Genomic DNA, 25,314 nt, shown 5'->3' with positions numbered 1-25,314 from the left:
ACAGTGGCTCCAGAAATGGAAGTAAAAATTTTAAAAAAGGGTTACTGGAGGAAAGAACTTTAGCTTCTGAAGGTTATTAACTCTGTGCATTTGCGGGAAGGTGAATACAAATGTACACCAGAACTTGAACTTAGTGTTGCCTGAGATTGGCTGTTGATTTTACTGCTAAATAACAAGAGGAAATGCTAGTGATAGTTGTGATTCTGATCTGTAGGAAGTCTTAGGCCCTTCTCAGATATCATAACCAAACTGGAATTTGATACAGGCACAAACCTGGTTCACTGTTGGCTTCCTTGTTTCCCTTCCCTTGGGTGGCGTCCCAGGACTGAAGACAGAAGTCTTTGATCTGACTCCAACTTGTCGTGACGTCCGAATGCTAGTGCCTTAACATACGCAGGTGTGTCTCTTTGTCAGTTACCGAGATTCCTGTCCAGAATCAAATGGTAGTTAAGAATCCCAGTTCCAAGATATTTCGCCTAAAACTCTGAAGAAAAGGGAAAGACTACCATTCTTGACAAAATAACTAACGAAGGGTACAATTGTTTATAAATGGGCTTTTCCGTTTGGGTTATAGATTTGATAACGGTTAAAAAAACCATATACTATATGTTCTGTTGAGGGCGCAAAAGATTTTTTTGAGTTTTTAGAGAAGGAAGGTGGTAAGGCCAGAACTGAGACTGAACGACAAAGAGAATCTGTTATTAGGTACTTACAATCCACCAGAGGATACTTCGAGAATAAGGAATGTCCCTAGTTCAGGACAGAGCCGCACAGAGGGGCCACAGAGTAAATAAGTCTATAACTAAGGCTGCCCTCTTTAGGGCTAGGTGCTTTTCTGCTCCTTGTTTTTATCTTTTTTGCAGTTTTGGGATAATAAACATGTATAATGAAAAAAAGAAAGAAAGAATCTTTAAGGTGGATTCTCACATCATATGAACACATGAAGCTACCTTATACTGAATCAGACCTTTGGTCCATTGAGGTCAATATTGTCTACTCAGACTAACAGCAGCTCTCAGGGTCTCAGCAAAGGTCTTTCACATCACCTACTGCCTCATCCTTTAACTGGAGATGCCGGGGATTGAACCTGGAACCTTCTGCATGCCAAGCAGATGCTTTACCACTGAGGGCTAACTTTACCTAACATAGGATGCAATGGAGAAAACCCCATGTGTGCTTCCCAGAGCTCTTCGGAGTGAGGGCAGGATACATGAACCTTGTCTTTGCAATCCATGTTTCCATAGATGTAAAGCCACAAGGAATTGGATCTTTTGGTGCAACAGGATAATTGGAGCAGAGTATAAAAATCGTGACATTCTTGCTTAGTATCTTGGTAACGGCTCGTTCCCGAAAGACCCTTCTCTAACAGTGCAGAACATGGCTGTCCTTCTATATATCTGTTTATTTTATACAGAAATGTATATCCTGCTTCTACATAGGTTCGAGGCGGCTAACAAGCCATTCCGTTTCAAAACGTCACTAAAACCACAGCAGTTAAAAAATGATTGAGTCAGCCGTAAGAGTTCATAGCCTGTACACCAAAAGATTGACCTTGGGCTCTGAGTGTAAAATCCCTCTGAAAGAGAACTGTTTTTGCATTGCCTGCAGAAGGATAGTGAAGAACTTTGTACAGTTCTGGTCACCACACCTAAAGAAGGATATTGCAGAGCTTGAGAAAGTGTAGAAAAGAGCAACCACAATGATCAGGGGGCTAGAGCAACTGCCCTATGAGGAGCGGTTAAAACGCTTGGGGCTGTTTAGCTTGGAAAGGAGGCGGTTAAGGGGAGACATGGTAGAGGTCTATAAAATTATGCATGGTATGGAGAGAGTAGACATGGAGAAGCTCCCTCTCTCATAATACTAGAACGTGGGGTCATCTGCTGAAGCTGGAGGTGAGAGATTCAAAACAGATAAAAAGAAATATTTCTTAACACAATACATAGTTAAATTGTGGAGCTGTCTGCCCCAGGATGTGGTGATGGCTGCCATCTCAGAAGGCTTGAAGAGGGGAGTGGACATGTTCTAAGTCAGCCATTGATGGTAATCTCACAGGGGTTGGAATCTCTAGAAGGCTTTGCTGTGCCAAGCAGAGCTGGGTGATACAGGGGGAGAAGGTCCTTCAACTATGTGAGCCCCAGGTCCTGAAGAGCTTTAAAGGTCCAGAAAGGCCAGGCAAGCCTGATCTTGTCAGATCTCAGGAACCAAGCATGGTTGGCCCTGATTAGTATTGGATGGAAGACCACCAAGGAAGTCCAGGGTCGCTATGCAGAGGCAGGCGATGGCAAACCACCTCTGACCGTCTCTTGCCCTGAAAACTCTACACGGTCGGCATAAGTTGGCTATAACTTGACAGTCAGACCAAGTGCTCCATAGAGCACAATTTGGGAAGAAGTAAACATGTATGCAGGTGGCTGAGACTTGCCATTCCAGCTCCTCCACTTATGGAGATTTCAGTGGTCATTGCTCGTGGGCTTTCAGTCCTATATATGGAGTTTTAACTGCAAACTCCCTTTTTAAAAATGAAACATTTGCACACCCAATATTAATGCATCCAGTTGCGTCGTGCAGTACCTGTGGCTCTGCATCCACATTGCAGTTAACACACAATCTCAAGGTTTGCAACACTAACCCAAGTTTTGTCTGCACTGCAAGCTGGTGTGGTGTCCGGTTCCCCATGCTCAAGAAACCCGTGATGAAATGGTCTCCATAAATCTGTGAGGGATCTAGCCTTGGTAGCAAAAATTCGTGCGATGTACAGCTGTGCACGCACATGGCACTGTGCTAATTTAAAACATCTGGCAAAAACGGTTTGGTGGACTTTTGATGCAGGAGGTTGATGGTGGTGGGAGAGCAACGGGGGGCGGGAAACCAAGGAAAATTGTTGATTTGCGCCAGGGCACAAAATGAAAAGTGAGGCATGGTTATTCACCTTTTATTGAAGTTCTACATCACTTTACTGGCGCTAACGCAAACAGGAAGATCATAAAAGAACATAAATGAAAGTCCTGTGCGCTGGGACCGTGGGACTGGTTTCGGTTACCAACATACCGCGCAACACAGCCACTCCGTAGTATTACTCCACTATATATTATGGCTTTTTAATGTTTTTCCCCCGTCTCGTTATAGCTTTTCCATCTTATTCCCTTCGAAAGCCATCACATATTGGTTTTCAGGCCCTACTTGGTTCAAAAAGAAAAGAAGAAAAGAAAAAGAAGAGAATTGTACTTAACATTTAAAAAAACAAGTTTCTGTCACTTAGTTCTTTTAAAAAATGAAGAATAGGGGTTTTGTCTATATCATACCATCTTTTGATTCGACTATATCTCCATATTAATGTTTGTTTGGTGTGTTCTATGTGTGCTTGCTCCATCTGGGATGGCAAGCTCAGTGCTTAAGGTTTTGTTGTGTTTAATTTGCATGATTGTTACTTGTATGCTTCTCAGTAAATGTGATACCGTGTACCAGAAGGGGCGTGTACCAGAAGGGGACTGGGCAAGAGGTGGGGGTAAAGGGGGGCACGCTCAAGACATAGGGAGGGCCCTCTCCTGGTGATTTCATTGATTGGATGGTTTCAAACATGAGAAGGCAGTTCTCAAGATACCCTGGCCCTAGGTCAGGTCTTTCTGGATCAGACCATGGTCTATCCAGTCCGGCACCTTTGTGAAAATCTCAGCAACCAGCTGGAACCGAGGGGTCCATCGGAGATGGCCATCGACCTTCTGCCCAGTCCTCCATTAGTGGATTTCATGAAAATGGAAAAAGCTTTAATACCAGAAGAGACAACATGGCAGGAGGAAGAGAAGGACCATGCAAAGGTTATGACCAGGCTACTAATGGGAAGGGTTTTGTTTCATTAATGTATGTGCTTTCTGGGGGTGGGAGGTAGAAGCCAGGAAGTGTGATGCTTAAAAAAAATGGCAGGGAATGTCACTTTCTTCCATAAATAGCTCAAGCAGATCATTATAAAAGACCCCCCAGTTGTATACAGTACATTGCAGAAGTGGTGGTCTTCAGCTCGGAGAGAGAGTTTATAAAATGTGGCCTTCTAGAGTTTACAGTCTCAGCAGGACTGGGCAGGCAGGCTCCGGTCGTTTGCTCGCCGCTATTAGCGTGGCTTTTAAAAGGATGGCTGCACCAATAAAGATCTGGAAGGGCCATAGCTCAGTGGTAGAGCATCTGCTTGGCACGCAGAAGATCCCAGGTTCAATCCCTGGCATCTCCAGTTGGACTAGGCAAGTAGGTGATGTGGAAAACCCCTGCCTGAGACCCTGGAGAGCCGCTGCCCATCTGAGTAGACAGTACTGACTTTGATGGACCAAGGGTCTGATTCAATAGAAGGCAGCTTCATGTGTTCATGTGTATGTGTCTCTTGTTCCTTGTACATCCTTCTGCAGTTTGATTACACAGTTTTGACTGTGGGAGGCAAAAGAATGTCTTACGTCATTAAAAAAACCCACTCCAGGCATGAACATAAGAACATACATAAGAACATAAGAAAGGCCCTGCTAGATCAGACCGAGGCCCATCAAGTCCAGCAGCCTGTTCACACAGTGGCCAACCAGGTGCCTCTAGGAAGCCACTAATAAGACGAGTGCAGCAGCACCATCCTGCCTGTGTTCCACCGCACCCAAAATAATAGGCATGCTCCTCTGATACTAGAGAGAATAGGTATGCAGCCTGACTAGTATCCATTCTAACTAACAGCCATGAATACCCCTCTCCTCCATGAATATGTCCACTCCCGTCTTAAAGCCCTCCAAGCTGGCAGCCATCACCACATCCTGGGGCAGGGAGTTCCACAACGTAACTATGCGTTGTGTGAAAAAATACTTCCTTTTATCTGTTTTGAATCATGCTGTTTTATGGTGGGGGGATCCACATCTGATCGCCTATGTTTCGGGCTAGGTTGCTGGTTCTTAAATGCTGGGTTGGGGCAGACATCAGGGCCAGCATCAGCTGGGAGACAGCATGGTGTAGGGGTTAGGAGTGGCGGACTGTAATCTGGTGAACCGGGTTGGTTTCCCTGCTCTTCCACTTGAAGCCTGCTGGGTGACCTTGGGCCAGTCACAGTCTTCTCAGAACTCTCTCAGCCTCATCTAACTCACGAGGTTCCTGTTGCGGGGAGAGGAAGGGAAGGAGATTGTAAGCTGGTTTGATTCTCCTTAAAAGGTAGAGAAAGTCGGCATATAAAAACCAACTCTTCTCCAGCGAGGTGTAGTGGTTAAGAGTGGTGGGTTGGAGCAGTGGACTCTGATCTGGAGAACCGGGTTTGATTCCCCATTCCTACACACAGATTATTTTCACTGGTATATCCTCTGCCTTTTTGTTGAAAGGGGTTAATCATAACTACTTGTGTATTGATACTCATTCATACTCATACATGAGCGGCGGAGGCTAATCTGGTGAACCGGGTTGGTTTCCCCACTCCTACACATGAAGCCAGCTGGGTGACCTTGGGCTAGTCACAGCTCTCTCAGCCTCACCTACCTCACAGGGTGTCTGTTGTGGGGAGGGGAAGGGAAGGTGATTGTAAGCCGGCTTGATTCTGCCTTGTGGTAGAGGGGAAATAATAGGATATGCTCTTAACGTAGCTCTTAATTTGCCGTCAAGTCGCATCTGACTAATAGCAACCCTGGTGGGGTTTTGAAGGCAAGAGATGTTCAGAGGTGGTTTGCCATTGCCTGCTTCCGCGTCACACCCCTGGTATTCCTTGGAGGTCTTCCATCCAAATACTTGCCAGGGTCGACACTGGTTAGCTTCTGAGATCTGACAAGATCAGGCTAGTCTGGGCTATCCAGGTCAGGGCGATATACTCTTAAATATAACCAACAGTGGGCCTTTGAAATCTTGCTATGATAACATCAGTGAACCCACCTGTTTTTAAGTCAAAGACCTATTAACCCTTCCCTTTTTTTTCTAGTAACCATGATACAATTTTAATTCGAAACGACAAAATGGTTTTTTTTGGTCATCTCCTAGATACTTGTTTTCCTCTTTGGTAGCTCAGGAACACTGTTTTTTGTTTTTGTTTTTTTGGGGGGATGTTGTTTAAATACAACACCACGTATCCATTCGTCCCAGAGGGCATGCACGATAGAGCATGCCTTCATCTAGACTTTCCTCTGTTAACAGGGGCGCTACACGTGTAGGGTTGTAATGATTTCTGACCACATTTGATGCGCGTCTCCAACAAACCAGGGAAGGAATGGCGCGGAGACGCTTCTGGAGGGAAGCATTGTGGGTCAGGGTTTGTAAAAAGGTTATTTCTCCTCCCCCACCCACACACATACACTGCTTCTAAGTTAGGAAGAAAATAAGATTTAATCGTTGTCTGGCCAGCCTATTGCTTTGCAGTGCTATATGGCTGTTGTAATATATCACTGGTGCATTATCTTGAGAGGCAGCAAGGGACATGTTAAAGAAACAAAAAGTCTTACTAAATGTGTAGAGAATTTAAGGCATTTTTAAAGACTTACGGGAAGTTTTATTTATATATTTTATATATAAAGGATGGTTTGTTGGAGTGGGGAGTTCTCATTAGCCACACTAGGTATCCTTGGAAAAGTTCAGGGCAATTATTGAGGTTTCTTGATATTTATAATTTATGAACGTTTGGGCGCTTTTCTTTTGGCCTGCATGAAATTACGATCTCACTGACTTTCTTAGAGAAAATTGGAGGATTTCCAACTCCAGCTTGAGCAATTCCTGGAGATGTGCAGGCAATTATTTACTTTATTTGCACCCCACTTTTCTCCCCAACGGGGCCCCTAGGTGGCTTACATCCTTCTCCTCTTCTCGTCTCCTCCGTTTTATCCTCACAACAACCCTGTGAAGTCGGTTAGGCAGAGATAATATATAAGAAAACAAGGAAGGCCCTGCTGGATCAGACCAAGGTTCACACAGTGGCCAACCAGGTGCCTCTTGGAAGCCCACAAAGAAGACAACTGCAGCAGCATTGTCCTGCCTGCACCTAATATAATAGGCATGCTCCTCTGATCCTGGAGAGAGTCACCAGAGAGCTACTAAAGGCAAGGCCAAAGGTCACCAGATAGCTACCATGGCAAGAAGGGGGGATTCAAACCCAGGTCTCCCAGATAGATGCTAATCCGATGCTCAGTCCCTGCGGAATGTGGAGTTTGGGGAGGGGAGTGAGCTCAGTGGGGATATGATACAACAGAGGTCCCCTCTGAAGCTGCCATTTCCTCCAGAAGAATGGGTCATGTAATCTGGAGGTCAGTTGTAATTCCTGGAGAACATCAGCCCCCACCTGGAGGTTGGCAACCCCAGCTCTAAACCAGATATATACGAGAGTTTTTTCCATTCATGTGACTGAGGTCTCTTGAAGAGCCCTGACCTGGATTGGCTAAGGCTAGCCCAAATTTGAAAGTGAAAATCAACCCAAATCAAGGGGGTTGCACAGTAACGAATGTTAGGAACAAAGTATCAACAACCAATTGTGTAATAGACACAACGAAGTAAATTGCCAAACAGAGGATGATAAAATGTATTATTGTATCCTTGGTGACACATTAAGTCTATTGCAAATATATGTGTTAGGTTGTTGAGCTGGGTTTGACCTTCTCCAAAGCACATTTGGCAACAATATGAGGTGGGGCTATGGAAGTGTTACCCATGTTGGTTTAACTCATTAAGAAGACATACTTTAGACCAGGGCTTCTTAAACTTTTTCCACTCGCGACCCCTTTTCGCCCGAGAACTTGTTACGTGACCCCGCTGGCTCTCAAGGTTGACTACAAATGCCTTAAATAAATAAATTATGTTGCTTTAATGGTCACCATGATGTGGGTGGGGGGAAACAGGGTCTTCTGTGTTGTCTACACATTTCTTAATTTCCTTTAGTTTTACTGCTGAGTCAAGCATTCAGGCAGTTGTGTTATGTCACGTGATTTGTACTTTTGGATGTACCCGTTGATCTAGAAATAAAGTGTGTCAGTTTGAGAAACTGTTACTGGATGTATTTTTGAATAAAATCTTAGTCCGACACTCTGTCTTCTACTCCACATTAGTTTGAGGTTAAGGAAACAGTTGACCCCCTTCCTTAAAATGAACCTCCAGCGGTTCTTGACCAGTTAAAAAACTGTGTAGATCTAGTCATGGATCTCCCAGCATCTAGTCTAATTTAGCTCTGATGAACTGTCCCAGTGCAGGCCAAGTATCCCTCTTTTAAAATATATGTGTGTGTAGGACTTTGTCTGGAATTGCAATTCCACACTTTCACACATACTGAATAATGCACTTTCAAACCGCTTTCAATGCACTTTGAAACTGGGGGGGGGGGTTACCGCACTTGTATTCCCAGCGATGTATTAAGAGTTTGAAAACGTTATAAAAAATACTGTTCGCACTTTGTTTGGCCCCTTTAGCTGTGAAGATGTCTTCATACCATTTATAAGCCGTGGTATCCAAAAACCCTTTTAAAGCTATGTTTTTTATAACGTTTTCAAACTCTTAATACATCGCTGGGAATACAAAGTGCAGTAACCCCCTGGATTTTACTGTGTGAACTGGCAAAATCCACTCGCAAACAATCATTAAAGTGTACTGAAAATGCATTATTTGGCATGTGCGAATGTGGTTGTTTCTGTTCTCAGTTTCCTATTTTGCTTCTCTGTTTTCCCATTCATTAAACCTGGCTTAATTTCCACCCCTTGTTAATAATCCACCTAATGAATCTACAAAATGTGATGCAGTATTTTAATGATCAGATGAGAGGAGTTTTTCTTCCCTGTTAAAAAAAAAATAATAGAAGATTCTCCCTTTCAAAATTAGACACTCATAATCTTTCACCAGGTTTGCGACCGTATTCCCTGGGGTCCTAGCCAGCTGAAGAGTTTTTAATAACTGGAAAAGATGACTTTACTAATAATGCAAGATTTTAAAGATGCAGCAAAACCTACATCTGGAGAAGGAATGAAAGTAGGCAGATTTTCAGGGGTCCCCTTTTTCGAGCAACTTAGCGCTTGTGGATCAGGGAGTTTGGACACTGTTTGGCATTTTGTTTTGTAGATTGTAAAAAGCATGAGCTCACCAGAGACAAATGGATCACAATACACATTCAGAGGTGGGGACCTGCCCTAAACCAAGATATAGTTGCAAAGTTATTGGCTGATACTGATCCAAATGTAATGCTTGCCGTGGCAAAATTGTTACCTATGGTAAAAGGTACCTTTTATGGTATAAGGGTATCTTTTTTAATCCAATCACCCTCACACATTAACACACACAAATCTGCCTTATATTGAATCAGACCCCTGGCCAACAAGGCCAGTACTGTCTCTCTCTTGCAGTGGCTCTCCAAGATCCCTGGCAGAGGTCTTCCACATTGCCTACTGCCTGGTTCTTTTAATTGGAGGGGCCGGGAATCGAACTCAACCTTCTGCATGCAAAGCAGAGGCTCTTCCGTTGACCCACACCCCCTCCCTCATTTACATCCGCCTCAGAAGAAATAATAAGAGCTGTGTTTGCTAAATGTTATGGGAAGCCCAGAAGTCTAGCTTCTCTACTTAGAAATGGAAAGTCATTCAGAAGGTTGTTTTGCCAGAGTAAAAACTACACCATTTACTTCCCGCTGAAAAGCCCAAATAGGTTTTTATGAAGAACAAAAAGGATGGATTCTAATGAGGCGGCTTTAATTTGGAATAATTGTAACTGAGCTTTGGAGATCAAGTGTTCTTCCAAACCAGTAGCACAGATATGCCAAAAGTGGCGCTTGTTTATGGAAGTCCACGTGAGGTCTGCTTCCTGTAAGGAGCATTTCGGGCTGGCTTTCTTCTGTAGGAGATATTAGCTGTCTTGAACACTCCAGGCATGGAGCTAAGATCTTTGAAACATCTGGCTGTGAGAACTTATATGTTATGTGCCAAAAAGTCCAGATGCATTTAGTGTGTTAAGGTTTGTTTGTGCCTTGGGCATCTGTATATTGAGGTGTTGTACACTTGAAAGGGGTCTCAGATGAATATTTTTTTTTCTCCTAGAAAGACAGGGGTGGTAGCTAGAAAAACCAGCTCTGGAGAACCCACCAGTGGAGTTATATCTGAGGCAGAAGAGCACCTTTGGAGAATGGCTGTGGCTCCGTGGGAGAGCATCCACTTTGCAAGCAGAAGGTCCCAGGTTCAATCCCCAGCATCTCCAGTCGAAATGACTCAGGCAGGAGATGATGTGAAAGACCTCAGCCTGAGATCCTGGAGAGCTGCTGCCAGTCAGAGTAGACAATACTGACCTTGAGAACCGAGGGTCTGATTCAGTATAAGGCAGCTTCGTGTGTGTACTTTTAGGGGAGGGGCTGTGGCTCAGTTTGAAGAGCATCTTCTCGGCATGCAGAAAGTCCCAAGTTCAATCTCTGGCATTTCCAGGTTAAAGGGACTAGGCAAGTAGGTGATGTGAAAGACCTCTGCCTGAGACCCTGGAGAGCTGCTGGTAGTCTGAGTAGAGAATATGGACATGGATGGACCAAGGGTCTGATTCAGTATAAGGCAGCTTCATGTGTTCATCCTTACACCTGGCTTGGCTCCCAGGATATGAAATATCTCTAGACCTGGAAGAAGGGGTTGCAGAGTTTGTGGTCAAGTGCCCGCCATTCCTGGAACATAGATCTGTCAGTGGCTACTGGCCATGGTACCTAAAGGGAACCTTCCCATTCAGAGGCAATAAATGTCTGAATCCCAGGAGGCAACATCTGGGAAAGGTCTGTTGTTGGCCCTTCAGAGTAACTGGTTGGCCACTGTGTGAGACAGGATGCTTGGCTAGATGAACCGCTGGTCTGATCCTGGAGCCCTTCGTGGTTGTCTGTGCACATCTTGGCTCTTTCTCCTTCCATCTTCTGATCATCTTGGCGTTTGAAACTTTTCCTGAAGGGGCTCTTGTTTTGAGATTTGGGTAGTGGCAGCTGGATTGCCTATTATCATTGGGAGGATTGGTGGTGAACGTACACCCCAGTTTATGTATATTTCTGATATAAAGTTGCAACCAATTTAGGGCGACGTAAAATAAAGAAGAAAAAGAAGAGGAGGAGGAGGAGGAGTTGGTTTTTATATGCCAACTTTCTCTACCACTTATGGAAGAATCAAACCGGCTTACAATCACCTTCCCTTCCCCTCCCCACAACAGACACCCTGTGAGGTAGGTGGGGCTGAGAGAGTGTGACTAGCCCAAGGTTACCCAGCTGGCTTGATGTGTAGGAGTGGGGAAACAAATCCAGTTCACCAGATTAGCCTCCACCGCTCATGTGGAGGAGTAGGGAATCAAAGCCGGTTTCTCCAGATCAGTGTCCACCGCTCCAAACCACCGCTCTTAACCACTACACCACGTTGGTGTAATGACAATTGTCTTCATCTGCAGAGTCATCCTTGATGGTCCCCCATCCAAGGACAGACCTTGCTTGGCTTCCGAGATCTAACGAGATCAAGCTATTCCATATTCCACATCCCACACCCCAGTGCGCACTGTGACATTTCAGTGGAGAATGTTTGTTTGGCTTCTAAAGTACATCCTTACAAAGCGCCTGGAGACTAGTATACAAAAGGTGTTTTTGGTAACGTAAAAATGTTTTATAAAAAAATGTTTTGACGGCAACTCCTTTCCCTAGACTTCAACGTTATAAAATATATTTTGAGATGGGGCCAATTGTAAACTAATATTTAAACCGGGTATTTGTTTTATTTTAAAAGAGGTTCCTATTAAGAAGCAAACTTAAACCTTTCCTACATCAGACACTTCAAGGACTCTAGAGAGATCTTGCTTTTGCCTGTAAGAGAAGATTATTTCCTGTGACTGAATTTTAGTTCATATCTGGACAAGCCCGGCAGAAAGTAGAATGTTTTTCTTCGAACAACTAAGCTGTTAGCTGGAGTGACAGAAGATCCCTTGGGTCCTGAGTTCTGTTAGACTGACATCCCGTGGCCACATCACCTTAAGGACATGGAGAACTATGAAAAATTAAATTCCTTCAGAAGTGGCTCTTTCAGACCCCACAGCTGTGCGCCATACAGTGGTGCTTCAGCACACGCGCATCTGTCATGGAAACAGATGTCCTGTAAATCGACTCTTAACGTCCCTTGTGGGATGGTTCCAGAGGTGTTCACGGTTTGCTGAGGGAGCAAAGCTCTCGTTCAAACTGAACAGTCGCCTGGTGTGTTCTGTTCATTCGGTGGGGTGTTTTTTTTGGGCCCGGATTTGGAAAATAATAAGAGGCTGAAGGAAATGGGTCCACGCTGGAGCTGCTGGTTTTAGGAAGAAGTGAGACAAATTGAGGTGACCAGATATGATGTTCTAGGACTACTAGGCAAACTGGAAACTAATAGGTCTGCAGGCCCATCTGGCACACACCTGAGGGTTCTTCAAGAACTCAAATGTGGAACTGTTGATCTATTAGAAGAAGAATAAGAGTTGGTTTTTAGATGCTGACGTTCTCTACCTTTTAAGGAGAATCAAACCACTTTACAATCACATGAACATGTGAAGCTGTTTTATACTGAATCAGACCCTTGGTCCATTGAAGTCAGTATTGTCTACTCAGACCGGCAGAGGCAGCAGAGGTCTTTCACATCACCAACTTACCTAGTCCTTTTAACTGGAGATGCCGGGGATTGAACCTGGGACCTTCTGCATGCCAAGCAGATGCTCTTCCACTGAGCCATGGCCCGTCCCCTATCATCTTCTCTTCCCCTCTCCACAACAGACACCTTGTGAGGTAGATGGGGCTGAGAGAGTTCAGAGAGAACTGGGATTAGCCCAAGGTCACCCAGCAGGTCTCATGTGGAGGAGTGGAGAAACCAACCCGGTTCACCAGATTAGAGTCCGCCGCTCATGTGGAGGAGTGGGGAATCAAACCTGGTTCTCCAGATTAGAGTCCACCACTCTTAACCACTACACCATGCTGGCTCCCTAACAAGTATATGTAGCTTCACATCACTTCCAGAGTCAGATGCCATTCCTAGTTCCCTTATTTCCTGCCATGGCCACCAGCAGTGGTGGACAGGTGAGCAAAGCAGCAGGGAAATGACCGCCAGGGGCAGACATTTGGAAGGCAAACTATTCTTGTCTTGTTCTGAGCAGCCACAAGTGAGCATCAGGAGCATTCTGGGACATGCTTTCAGCTCATGCAAACCCATGGTGAGGTTTGACCACTGTGTGAACTGCCCTAGAACATTCGCAGTGCACCCAGGTCTCTCGGCGGAGAAGCTGATATGAAAAAGGCTCCCTAAAAGTTTATTTTAAAAACTTTGAAAATGAGTGCCATACCATACCTGCAGTGCTGCAGTCAAAAGCTCTGCTCATGATCTGAGTTCGATCCCGACGAAAGTTGGTTTCAGTTAGCCGGCTCAAGGTTGACTCAGCCTTCCATCCTTCCAAAGTTGGTAAAATGAGTAGTAGTAGAAGAAGAGTTGTTTTTTATATGCTGACTTTCTCTACCACTTAAGAGAAAATCAAACCAACTTACAATCACCTTCCCTTCCCCTCCCCTCAACAGACACCCTGTGAGGTAGGTGGGGCTGAGAGAGCTGTGTCTAGCCTAAGATCACCCAGCTGGCTTCATGTGTAGGAGTGGGGAAACAACTCTAGTTCACCAGCATCCACTGCTCTTGTGGAGGAGTGGGGAATCCAACCCGGTTATTCCAGATCAGAGTCCGCTGCTCCAAACCACCGCTCTTAACCACTACACCACGCTGGCTCTAAGCTTTCTGGGGGTAAAGCATAGATGACTGGGGAAGGCAATGTCAACCCACCCTGTAAACAGAGTCTGCCTAGTAAACATCGGGCTGTGACGTCACCCCATGGGTCAGGAATGACCCGGTGCTTGCACAGGGGACTAGCGTTACCTCTTTACCATACCGTTGGAAGATCCTCCCTCCCACCCTTCTCTGTGTTCCTTTAGAAACGAGCTTTTTCAGCTCTTGGCGTCTTAGGCTGTCTCTCCTCAATAAGTTTAATTTTACTAGCATTCAAAGCGCCTGCTTCCCACTTCTTCCAGCATGTGTTCTGCTCCCTCTGAGGGCAGCTATTGTTATGGCTTGCAGAAAGCCGCAGGAGGGGGTGTCATCTCCCCTCCGTACCCTTTTCTAACCGCAGCTGGTTTCCTGAAACTTTGCTTCTTCTTTTTTTTTATTTTCGTCCTGCATGGTGGCCAAGAAAAGGGATGAGTTCAGATGAAAACTGTAGGTGTTTTTTGGGATACAAATTAGATCTGTTGTTCTAGAAAGACCCGAGGGAGTGTAACTAGCAATAACGGGACGAACCAAAGCATAAGAAACCTTAGGCTGAGTATTAGGAAACAGTTCCCAGTAGTAAGATTGAAGAGACTGGGATAATCTCCCATCGCTGAGGTCATTTTCCAACAGGACGGGACAAAAAAAACAACAACCACACTTGCAAATATGCTTTGGAAAGGATCCTTACATTGGCAGGATGACCAGATGAAGCATCTTGATAATAGTATTTCGGCAGCCATTTTCCTCCCTTTGTGTGCTGTCTTCTCAGGGCTGCACCAAGATTATGGCTGCTTTGTGGAGATTGCTAGAAATGAGATCTTGTGCTGGTTTTCTGGATGGACTGTAAAAGTTAAAAGCTGTTCACAGTGTAACCTTCCCAGATTGCATGCGGAGTCAGCGTGGTGTAGTGGTTAAGAGTCAGCGTGGTTAGGAGCAGTGGACTCTGATCTGGAGAACTGGGTTTGATTCCCCACTCCTGCACATGAGTGGCGGAGGCTAATCTGGTGAACTGGATTTGTTTCCCCACTCCTACACATGATGCCAGCTGGGTGACCTTGGGCTAGTCACAGCTCTCTTAGAGCTCTCTCATCCCTACCTACCATTTTTCTCCTGCCAGCCTTAGACATTCTAGCAGGGAATGGCCATAAACACCTGGAGCCCTCCCTCTATAGCAGGAGACCTGGCTTGCCCACTGCAGCAGCATCCTCTAGAAAAGCTGCCATGGCGACTTTGGTGTATTGATAGGGTTGCCAACCTCCAGGTGGTGGCTGGAGATCTTCCGCTATGACAGCTGATCTGCAGGTGACAGAAATCAGTTCCCCTGGAGAAAATGGCCACTTTGGCAATTGGACTCTATGGCCTTGAAGTCCCTCCCCAAACCCTGCCCTCCTCAGGCGCCATCTCCAAAATCTCCAGGTATTTCCCAACCCGGAGCCGGCAACCCTATGCATTGAGTATAATTTTCAAACATGGCTGCTACATGGAAGCATGTCCAGTGAATTCCTACTTGTGGCTGTAGCTTTTGCATCAGACCTCAGTTGTTGGGTGCTAACAGGCGAGAATATATGAAGGAAATCTTCATGGCAGCTGTCGGATCCCTGGGGCATTGGATCTCTGCAAAGAACCGATAGAGTCTACGAGAGGCTGAGGCTACAGGAGAACAAGTAACTTGTGTGTTCTCTTGATTACGTAGCTTGCTGAAATGCCAATCTCATCCACAGATGGACCTGTGAGCTATAGAGAGAATCTGGAGCTCCTCCATGGAGGAGAGATAAACGTTGCATCATCAGAATGTAACATGTGGATCGTCAAAACTCCTTTTTATTGTCCTCATTGGCCCTGCGTTCTGCTGGATTTTCCTAGCAATGATTTCAGAAGACCCCGTGGGCAGAATTTAAATATATATATTATATAATGTAAAATAGGAATTTAAACTATTAAACTATAGCAGGTGATTTAGAGTTCGGTTTCAGGGATTTGGGGGTAGACACGAAAATAGGTTTTTTTTTAAAAAATGTTAGTAAAACAGAACAAAAAAGCAAGTTAAAATAAGCCCACGCTGCAGTTTTGTGTCTAACATTAGAAGACTTAGCTCTCTGTATTAATTCTGCAGTTGAAGTGAACCATGTTGAACTGCTGTTTGTCCAAACATTCTTGCTGTATGCAAAAAGCAATGATTAAATTCATTAAAGATTTTTAAAGAGACTCCGGTGGGTTGCTCTCGGCACGACCATAAGCTCCAACTACCTTGAGTAACCATTCTGGATTTGTTTAACAGCAACCATACAGATTAAACATTGTTCTTGACCAGGTCATAAATTGGTGGATAACGTTCTCCCCTGAGGACACGTAATGCAGTATGGTAAGAGGGCTAATGGGCCACCTGTCCTACCATGCAGACTCTGCCACCCACGTTGATCCCCTCAGAGCACAGAGTGGAATATGGGGTTCATGGAATTGGTATATGGGGGTGGAGACTACGTGGAAAAATGGTGCACAAAAGCCTACATGGAACAGAGATTTTTTCTTCCACATCCCCATATCTGATGCGCCAAAGGGAGAGTTTCCCATGTGATGCATTTGAAGTCAAGGAAACATTTGTTGTAGCTTTCCCCTGGTGTACCAAAATGTCAAATCCTTTGCTATAATTGGGCCTTTATTTGTGTATTTTCCCATTTGTGCAAATGAACACTCAGCACTATTAATGGGGGAGGAGCAATGTTGCAGCCATCCTGAACATCGTTTTCCTTTTTCTCATGGAAGAAGAAGAAGAGTTGTTTTTTGTATGCCGACTTTCTCTTACCACTTAAGGAAGAATCAAACCAGCTTACAATCACCTTCCCTTCCCCTTCCCCACAACAGACACCCTGTGAGGTAGGTGAGGCTGAGAGAGCTCTAAGAGAGTTCACCAGGTTAGCATCCACCACTCATGTGGAAGAGTGGGGAATCAAACCCGGCTCCAAACCATCGCTCTTAACCACTACACCATGCTGGCTACACCACCATGGCTATACCACCATGGAGCCTACCACTGGGGTATTGCGGAGTTGCCTCCCTTCACGTTACACTGTTAAATGTGTCCTTTGGCTTCTGAATTGCCCTGTTGATTCCCGGCTTTCTTTGAGAGAGGTAGCAACCAGCAAACCAAAGAAAAAAGGGAATTGTCATATTTTATTTATTTGCTTTGATTTCTGCCTTGCCCTTTCCCGTCAAAGGCAGGCTCAGGGCGGCTAGCAACAATATAATCATATACAGTTGACCCACAAATAAAATATAAACCATAAAACATATACATGTGCATTAATATCAAAAGGTTTAAAACCTAGCTAACTATAGATGGCGTCCTAAAAATGGACTCATTGCGGTCTTGGGGAGGGATCTTAGTAAAACAGAAGAAATGTGTGGAAGGCAAAATTGCCCTGTAGCTTCACAGCACTGACCTGACTTGGGGGTGCACATTTTCCTGCATTGTGGTATTTGGGAAAAGTTTAGCAGTTGGCCCATTTTCTCTATTTTTAACTTGTTAAATTGTGCAAAAATGGAAAAGTTGGCCAAAACTGAAAAAAAAAAAAATAGCATCCCTTAGTGAGAATCAAGTCTAGTAGCACCTTAGAGACCAAGAAGGTTTTCGGGGTTTAAGCTTTCAAGAGTCAAACTCCTTTTGTCAGATACATCTGGGTAGGAGTCCTGCTGTTACCAATATCTCTAGGTTGGGTCCTATGGTACCCTTCTGCTAAGTTATTAGGATGTTCTTTGGCTTCATCTTCCTTCAAGGGAGGAAAACTTCCTGCAACGGTGAATGACTTTTTCTGGTGGAGAAAGGCTTCCTTGGAAGAAGAAAAACCTTCTTCCATTGTTAAAGGAAAGTATTTTTTTTGTTGGAAGAAAATGCAGTGTAATGAGGTTATAGAGTCGACCCTATGTATCGTACGACTGGCTTATCTGCGTTTATGATTATTATTTTTTTTAAAAATAACTTGTTCATAGTCCTAAGTGTAATGAGAGAATTTTCGGCTGAGCGTCCTTGTGAAATAATTCTAACAGATTAATCTGCTAAATGTAAATAGGTCCACGTATTTGCACATTTGTTTGAGATACTGAAGGCAGCATAGCACAATTTCAAGTTTAGGAAACAAAAGTCACCTGTTCGTTACGAGCAGGAAGTTGCTTTTAATATTTCATTTCATTTTTACAGTAACAGCAGACTCAAAATAGCCCTTGAAACTAAACACGAACATCACACAACTCAGCTTAATCAGTGAGGGCTGATGCTGATCCATCTACTGATTTAAATGAATTAATGCTTCGAACACTGCTTGTAATACAATGACAATGCATGCCATCTGAGCAGATCTTATAATGAGCTTTTTGATGTATAGCAGTGCTTGGACTCTCGCTAAACTGTTAGTCCGCACAGTGTCTGTTATAGGTCAGAATTGGGCGAGAATTCCTCTGCCCAGGATGAAACGGATGTATACAGACTAAAGTTCGGAAACGCTGCTGTATCCTACGAGTGGCAAAGCCCCCCTCCTCTTTGTTTTTATTATGTGTCTATTGTGACGGAATTAGTACTCGTGGCTGACGGAAACTCACATCAATCTCCCATTTTTCAAGAGCAGTTCTCTCCAAATGGACCAAGTCCTATGAGGACTTGGAGACCAAGTCCTGTGAGGAAAGGTTGAAGGAGCTGGGTATGTTTAGCCTGAAGAGGAGAAGACTGAGAAGGGATATGATAACCATCTTCAAGTTCTTGAAAGGCTGTCATCTAGAGGAGGGTGCCGAGTTGTTTTCTGTTGCCCCAGAAGGTCGGACCAGAATCAACGGGTTGAAATTAAATCAAAAGAGTTTCCGTCTAGACATTAGGAAGAATTTTCTAACAGAGCGGTTCCTCAGTGGAACAGGCTTCCTTGCGAGGTGGTGAGCTCCTTCCCTGGAGGTTTTTAAGCAGAGGCTAGATGGCCATCTGTCAGCAATGCTGATTCTATGACGTTAGGCAGATCATGAGAGGGAGGGCACCTTGGCCATCTTCTGGGCATGGAGTAGGGGTCACTGGCGGCGTGGGGGGGTGTAGTTGTGAATTTCCTGCATTGTGCAGGGGGTTGGGCTAGATGGCCCTGGTGGTCCCTTCCAACTCTATGATTCTATGACCAGCATGCTGTAATGGGTAAAACGTTTGTTTGGAAGAGTGGAGGATTTAAACCTTGGTCTCTCTGGTCCTAACCTGGCCTTTGAACAGTCACTCCCCCTCATCTCTACCAGTCCTATCTTACAAGGTTGTTGTGGGGACAAACGTGGGAGGGGAAAAAACCCATAGAAGCCGACCTGAGCTCCTTAGTGGAAGCGCAGGCTAAAAATGTATAGAAGGATAACAGGGATGGTGCGGGAAGGTTTGTGATTGGATTTTACCGGTGTTTCTTTTATTGGCTGTAGCCTGGGGCTAGGGGGGTTGGGCACAGAGGGGGTCAAACCCTTCCATCCCTGCATAGTTCTGCTAATTAAAAAGCCTCCCGGGCTATTATCAGTCTTGGGAACAAAGCAAAAAAGGAAAATTATCTTTGTATTCACGGCTGGTAAATATGCATCTGTTGCATGCTCTTGGGTTTTTGATTGGTGAAACTGCACAGGGGCTGAAAAATGAAGAGGAAGAGGAGTTGGTTTTTATATGCCGACTTTCTCTGCCACTTAAGGGAGAATCAAACCGGCTTACAGTCACCTTCCCTTCCCCTCCCCACAACAGACACCATGTGAGGCTGGTGGGGCTGAGAGAGTGTGACTAGCCCAAGGTCACGCAGCTGGCTTCATGTGTTGGAGTGGGGAAACCAACCCAGTTCGCCAGATTAGCTTCTGCCCCTCATGTGGAGGAGTGGGGAATCAAACCCAGCTCTCCAGACCAGACTCCACTGCTCCAAACCACCGTTCTTAACCACTACACCACGCTGGCTCTCCTTCACCTTCTCAGTTTTGGTCCCAGTCTGAATCAGCACCCTGTGCGGCAGCCAGAGGTGCCAGCAACCTGGAGATAAATGTCCTGTCGCTTATAATAGAGGCTTGATGTGTGGAAATGGACAGGTGGAAGGAACTTTTTATGGTGTGGAGGTCAGTAACATCACCTGGTAAATAATATCCCATTAAGCCTCTATTAAGGGGGCAGGATAGAGCCCTGTGGTGCAGAGTGTTAAGCTGCAGTACTTCAGTCCAAGCTCTGCTCACAACCTGAGTTTGATCCCAACGGAAGTTGGTTTCAGGTAGCCGGCTCAAGGTTGACTCAGCCTTCCATCCTTCCGAGGTCGGTAAAATGAGTACCCAGCTTGCTGGGGGTAAAGGGAAGATGACTGGGGAAGGCACTGGCAAACCACCCCGTAAACAAAGTCTGCCTAGTAAACGTCAGGATGTGACGTCACCCCATGGGTCAGGAATGACCCGGTGCTTGCACAGGGGACCTTTACCTTTAAGGGGGCAGGACACCCTTGCGGTAGCTGGCAGCGTTTTAAAAACTATTGGAAAGACCCCTCCTCCCTTAAGCCGCAGATTTTCTAGCATTGCATCGTTTTTGGTCTTGGATGCACAAGCCGATCGCAGGAAAAATTCCAGTTTGAATGGCACAGACATCTGAACATTACCAACGTAGCGGCCTTCCCCCCCTTCTTCTTCTTCTTTGATGAGTTGTGGCTTCTCTTCAGAGTTTCTTTAAGCATCGCCAGCAATTTACGACTGATGAGGCAGAGCTCCTTCAATTTATTGATACTTATGCTGCACTAATGTAATCTGGCTGTAAAGTGACAGTGAATGAATAAACAGAAGGAGTCTTTTCTTTTCTTTTTAAAAAAAGGCATGCTGCCATCAGGTTTTATGTACAGTGTTTGTCGGGGATGGTTTGTCATTCTCTTCGTGAGGGAGAGGGAAACGACACAGCTCAGAGCTCTGTGTTGTCCCTTCCTTGAAAAAGAAAATTAACTGAGTCTGAACTGAAGATATGAGATAAGAACATAAGATGAGGCCTTTTGTGGTCCATCTAGCCCAGCATCCTGTCTCACACATTGGCCGACCAGTTCTTCTGGAGAGCCAACAACACATCACGGAGGCCAAGACTTTCCCCTGATGTTGCCTCCTGGCGCTGGGATTTGGCGGTTTATTGCCTCTGAACGTGGAGGTTCCCTTTAGTCACCATGGCTAGTAGCCACTGATAGACCTCTCCTCCGTGAATCTGTCTAACCCCCTTTTAAAGCCCTCTATGCCTGTGGCCATCACTACATCCTCTGGCGGCGAATTCCACATTTTAATCATTTGTTGTCCATCTAGTCCAGCATCCTGTCTCACACAGTGGCCAGCCAGTTCTGAGAGCCAGCATGGTGTAGTGGTTAAGAGCGGTGGTTTGGAGTGGTGGACTCTGATCTGAAGAACCGGGTTGGATTCCCCACTCCTCCACATGAGCGGCGGAGGCTAATCTGGTGAACTGGATTTGTTTCCCCACTCCTCCACATGAAGCCAACTGGGTGACCTTGGGAAAGTTACAGCTCTGTTAGAGCTCTCTCAGCCCCACCTACCTCACAGGGTGTCTGTTGTGGGGAGGGGAAGGGAAGGGGATTGTAAGTTGGTTTGATTCTCCCTTAAGTGGTAGAGAAAGTCAGCATATAAAAACCAACACCTCCTCCTCCTCCTCCTTGACTCGTTTTATTGCAACATTTGCTTTATTGAGGAGGTCTGGAAGTGTGGCTCAGTGGTAGAGCATCTGTTTGGTATGCAGAAGGTCCCAGGTTCAATCCCCGACATCTCCAGTTAAAGGGACAAGGCAAGTAGGTGATGTGAAAGACCTCTACCTGAGACCCTGGAGAGCCGCTGCCAGTCTGAGTAGACAGTACTGACTTTGATGGACCAAGGGTCTGATTCAGTAGAAGGCAACTTCATGTGTTCATCTGCTTGGCATGCAGAAGGTCCCAGGTTCAATCCCTGACGTCACCAGTTAAAGGGACTAGGCAAGTAGGTGATGTGAGCAGACCTCTGCCTGGGATCCCCTGGAGAGCCGCTGCCGGTCTGAGTAGACAGTACTGACTTTGATGGACCAAGGGTCTGATTCAGTATATGGCAGCTTCATGTGTGTTCAGTATCTCCGAAGTATGCTTGTATCATGAGATGGAGGAACGCCCGTGTCCCCCCTTCTTAACGCACAGGATTACTCTTGGTGTGTTTGCCATGGGCTTTGCTGATTTCCTCTGCTTCTCAAGACCGAGGCCCACAGAGAAACGGCTCTTCCTGGCAACACATCCCTGGGAAAAAAAGACTGAAGTGTGTTTGTATGTGTGGGGTTGTTTTGGGGGGGAGAATGAGAACAAGGGCGACCGTCAACAGGAAAAAGCCTATGAGAAGGTGAAAGAGAAGCCCCTTTCTCTGTGTAATCTCCTCTCTCCCAGGGCCTCACTGTACATTATGTTGCTTTGTTGAAACAAGCTCTCAAGTGTGGGGTTTTTCTCCCCTTGATTGTCAGCATTTAAAATGCTTAAATGCAAATTTAATAATTTAAAGGCCCGACTCGGGGGCCGGTCCCCTGTAAAGGAGCTTACCTATATATACGGGGGGGAGGCTAATCTAGTACAATTATTGTTTCTTTTCACCTTTGCTTGGGTACGTGGGGGATACGGGGGAAAAAAAGAGTCCACCGACCAAATTAGGGTTAATTAGAAGGCCTCCCAAATAACCGGTGCTTCATCAGCAGTAGAATGGCATGTAAATAAATTTAATTCTCTCCCTCCCCCATTGAACTCCTCAGGCTTAATTACAGCACCGACTGACGTCTTATTTTTTCTTCCCTCCCTCCCTCTTTTCATTAGTGCGGGAGACAGTCGATTATTAGGTTTGTCTGGAAAACAGTCTTTGGAGCTGTCCCGGTCCCTCCGTTTTCCGAGGTGCCCTCTGAAGTAGGCAGAGCTGAAGGAACTTTCCAACTTGTCCCGGAGCCCAATTAAATGTGTTCGGGGGAAAGACGGGGAGCAGCGCGCGCCCGGGCAAATAAAAACATTACTAATGAAAAATCTGGCGAGGCTCTAGTCAATTACGGAAACCGCTTCCCCTTTCTCTCCCCCGCCCTCCGTCGCTGTTGAGCTTTTCTCGGTTTTTTTGCCATTACAACTTTGCTTCCTTTGTGACATCACACAGGCAAGGGTTTGCATGCGCACGCCATGTACATGAAGACGTTTGGCCTTCATCGATGAGCGGGTGGCGGGTGCCAGAATGGTTAGAGCCAGCGTGGTGTAGTGGTTAAGAGCGGTGGTTTGGAGTGGTGGAGTCTGATCTGGAGAACCGGGTTTGATTCCCCACTCCTCCACATGAGCGGCGGAGGCTGATCTGGTGAACTGTTTCCCCACTCCTACACATGAGCAGCGGAGGCTAATCTGGTGAACTGGGTTCGTTTCCCCACTCCTACACACAAAGCTAGTTGGGTGACCTTGGGCTAGTCACAACCCTTAGAGCTCTCTCAGCCCCACCTACCTCACAGGGTGTCTTTTGTGGGGAGAGGAAGGGAAGGTGATTGTAAGCCAGTTTGATTCTTCCTTAAGTGGTAGAGAAAGTCGGCATATAAAAACCAACTACTCCTCCTCTTCTTCCTCCTCTTCTTCCTCCTCTTCTTCCTCCTCCTCCTTCTCCTCCTCCTCCTCTTCTTCCTCCTCCTCCTCCTCCTCTTCTTCTTCTTCTTCTTCTTCTTCTTCTTCTTCTTCTTCTTCTTCTTCTTCTTCTTCTTCTTCTTCTTCTTCTTCTTCTTCTTCTGGTTTAGATGTGGATGCAGCTGTTGCCATCTGGCTACAGGAACTGGTAACCGTGCTGCAAAAACTTAGTGCTTCTTGCCTTTCCTCCTTGTGGAACCGGATGGTTAACAAGGCTGTTGTTTCCCCACTTTATCCTCACAACAACCCTGTCAGGTAGATTAGACCATGAGAGAGAGGGAGGAAGAGGTTCAAGACCATTTCATGTTTAGAGTAGGGATTTGAACCCGGGTGCCTCAGTTCCTATTTCTTAGTTCTTTAGTCATTATATCACACTGGTACCATAGGTTCTGCTGGACCTTATGTAGGGCTGTCAACACCACCTCAGTAAATTCCAGAAGATTTTAGGGGCAGTGTCTACAGAAGACAAAGTTTGGGGAGGATATGATGTCACTTCCTGTTAATGGGCTAGGCTGCTTCTCCTAGTCTCTGGTCTTTACAACAGAGACTATGGGAAATTCCTAGATCGCCAGTATGTGGAGGCCATTTTTTTCTTCCACTGCTTAATTCCTTGGGAGTGGGAAATTGGGGCTGGAGTGGGTAATTCCCAGCCTGGTGCAGGAAAATGGGAGGCCTAGTTTTACAGTTCAGATAGGTTTTATTAGATACCTTGCACATGGAAAGAAGGGGAGCAGCTTGTGAAACTGGTTTCAGATTTGCTACTGAGTGTGTTCAACAAGAAGCTGCAGCTAATCTTGTTTTCCTGACAAGAGTACACATTTGCAGACATGTGTTGCATTCACACATAAATGTGCACACATATAGAACTCTGTAGTCCTACTTGGAAGTGACGTCATGCCCTGTGAAACGGCATCCGTTTTAAAAAAAAGTTTTTCCTGCCACCCGAAGGAGTCGCTGCGGAAAGAGAGAGATGCTGGCGGGAAGTCTCCCACATAGTGGGAGAGCTGGCAATGTACTCTGGTAGAATGTGTAGCTGACTTAAGGTGTGGGTAGCTGGCATCACCCTGGCACCCTGGGAAGAAGAAACAAAAAAAAACACATTTAGAACATCTCAGCTGCCTGTGAACCATGTGGGTTGGTAAGCGGGGTATAAATATGGCTTTCAGGACCCATCCGATGTCATTAGTATATGCCACAGAATTTGATCCTCGAAGGTCAATAGAAACTGGAACCTTCAAAGATGCTAGTTTTAATGAACTACTATTTAGGATTTTTTTTAAAAGGGGTAATATCAAAAATGTAAATGCACTGAGTTTTGCCCGCATGTTAACATCTCACTCTTGGCTAGAAATTGGCTTGACTTCCGAGTCGTGATTTAAACATAAATTGACCTTTGATGAGGGAGTTGGGATCTGAGGCTTAATGCATCCTTGCAATTTTCTGGTGCCTTTTGGTGCCTTCATCTGCCGCGCACATAATTCCTTCATAACAAGTGGCTTTTTAGAAGATGTATACTGCTGACAGCTAATATAGAATTATTGCCCCTGAATGCATTTTTGTAATTACTTTCCAGAGATCTGTCTTTGTGTTTAGAAGACATTTCGCACTTTAGCAACATAAGTGTTTAGGGACAGCATAAGCAGTAATTGCAAGCAGAGGGTTCCCCCCCTATGAAAATAAACCTAAAAATCGCTAAAAGCGAATGCTGAAGTTGTTTAGAGACAGAGAGGAATTTACTTGGTGTGTTAGATGTGGGCGTGTGAATCCCAGTTTTTAATAACCTTTCAATAATGAACATAATAGAAACCAAAAAAGAAGCGATAAAGATCTGAAAGAAAACAGCTTCCTAATTCTTAAGCAGTAAGGAAAGGAAAAGCTGATTAAAAATGACATGTTACTGGTGGTGAAAATAAAGAAATTTAATCTGAGCA

General features: G+C 45.3%; 1 protein-coding gene across 2 annotated transcripts in view; it reads left to right on the top strand.

The window, feature by feature from the left end:
- Positions 1 to 25,314, top strand: part of ZNF423 (zinc finger protein 423) — a 278,862-nt gene that overhangs the window by 591 nt on the left and 252,957 nt on the right. The gene's annotated exons all lie outside the window — the stretch shown is intronic.

This window comes from Euleptes europaea, chromosome 17 (assembly GCF_029931775.1).
Source record: "Euleptes europaea isolate rEulEur1 chromosome 17, rEulEur1.hap1, whole genome shotgun sequence".
Taxonomy (NCBI): Eukaryota; Metazoa; Chordata; class Lepidosauria; order Squamata; family Sphaerodactylidae; genus Euleptes; species Euleptes europaea.
The sequence above is the reverse complement of the archived record's forward strand: the minus strand, read 5'-3'. Positions and strand labels throughout refer to the sequence as shown.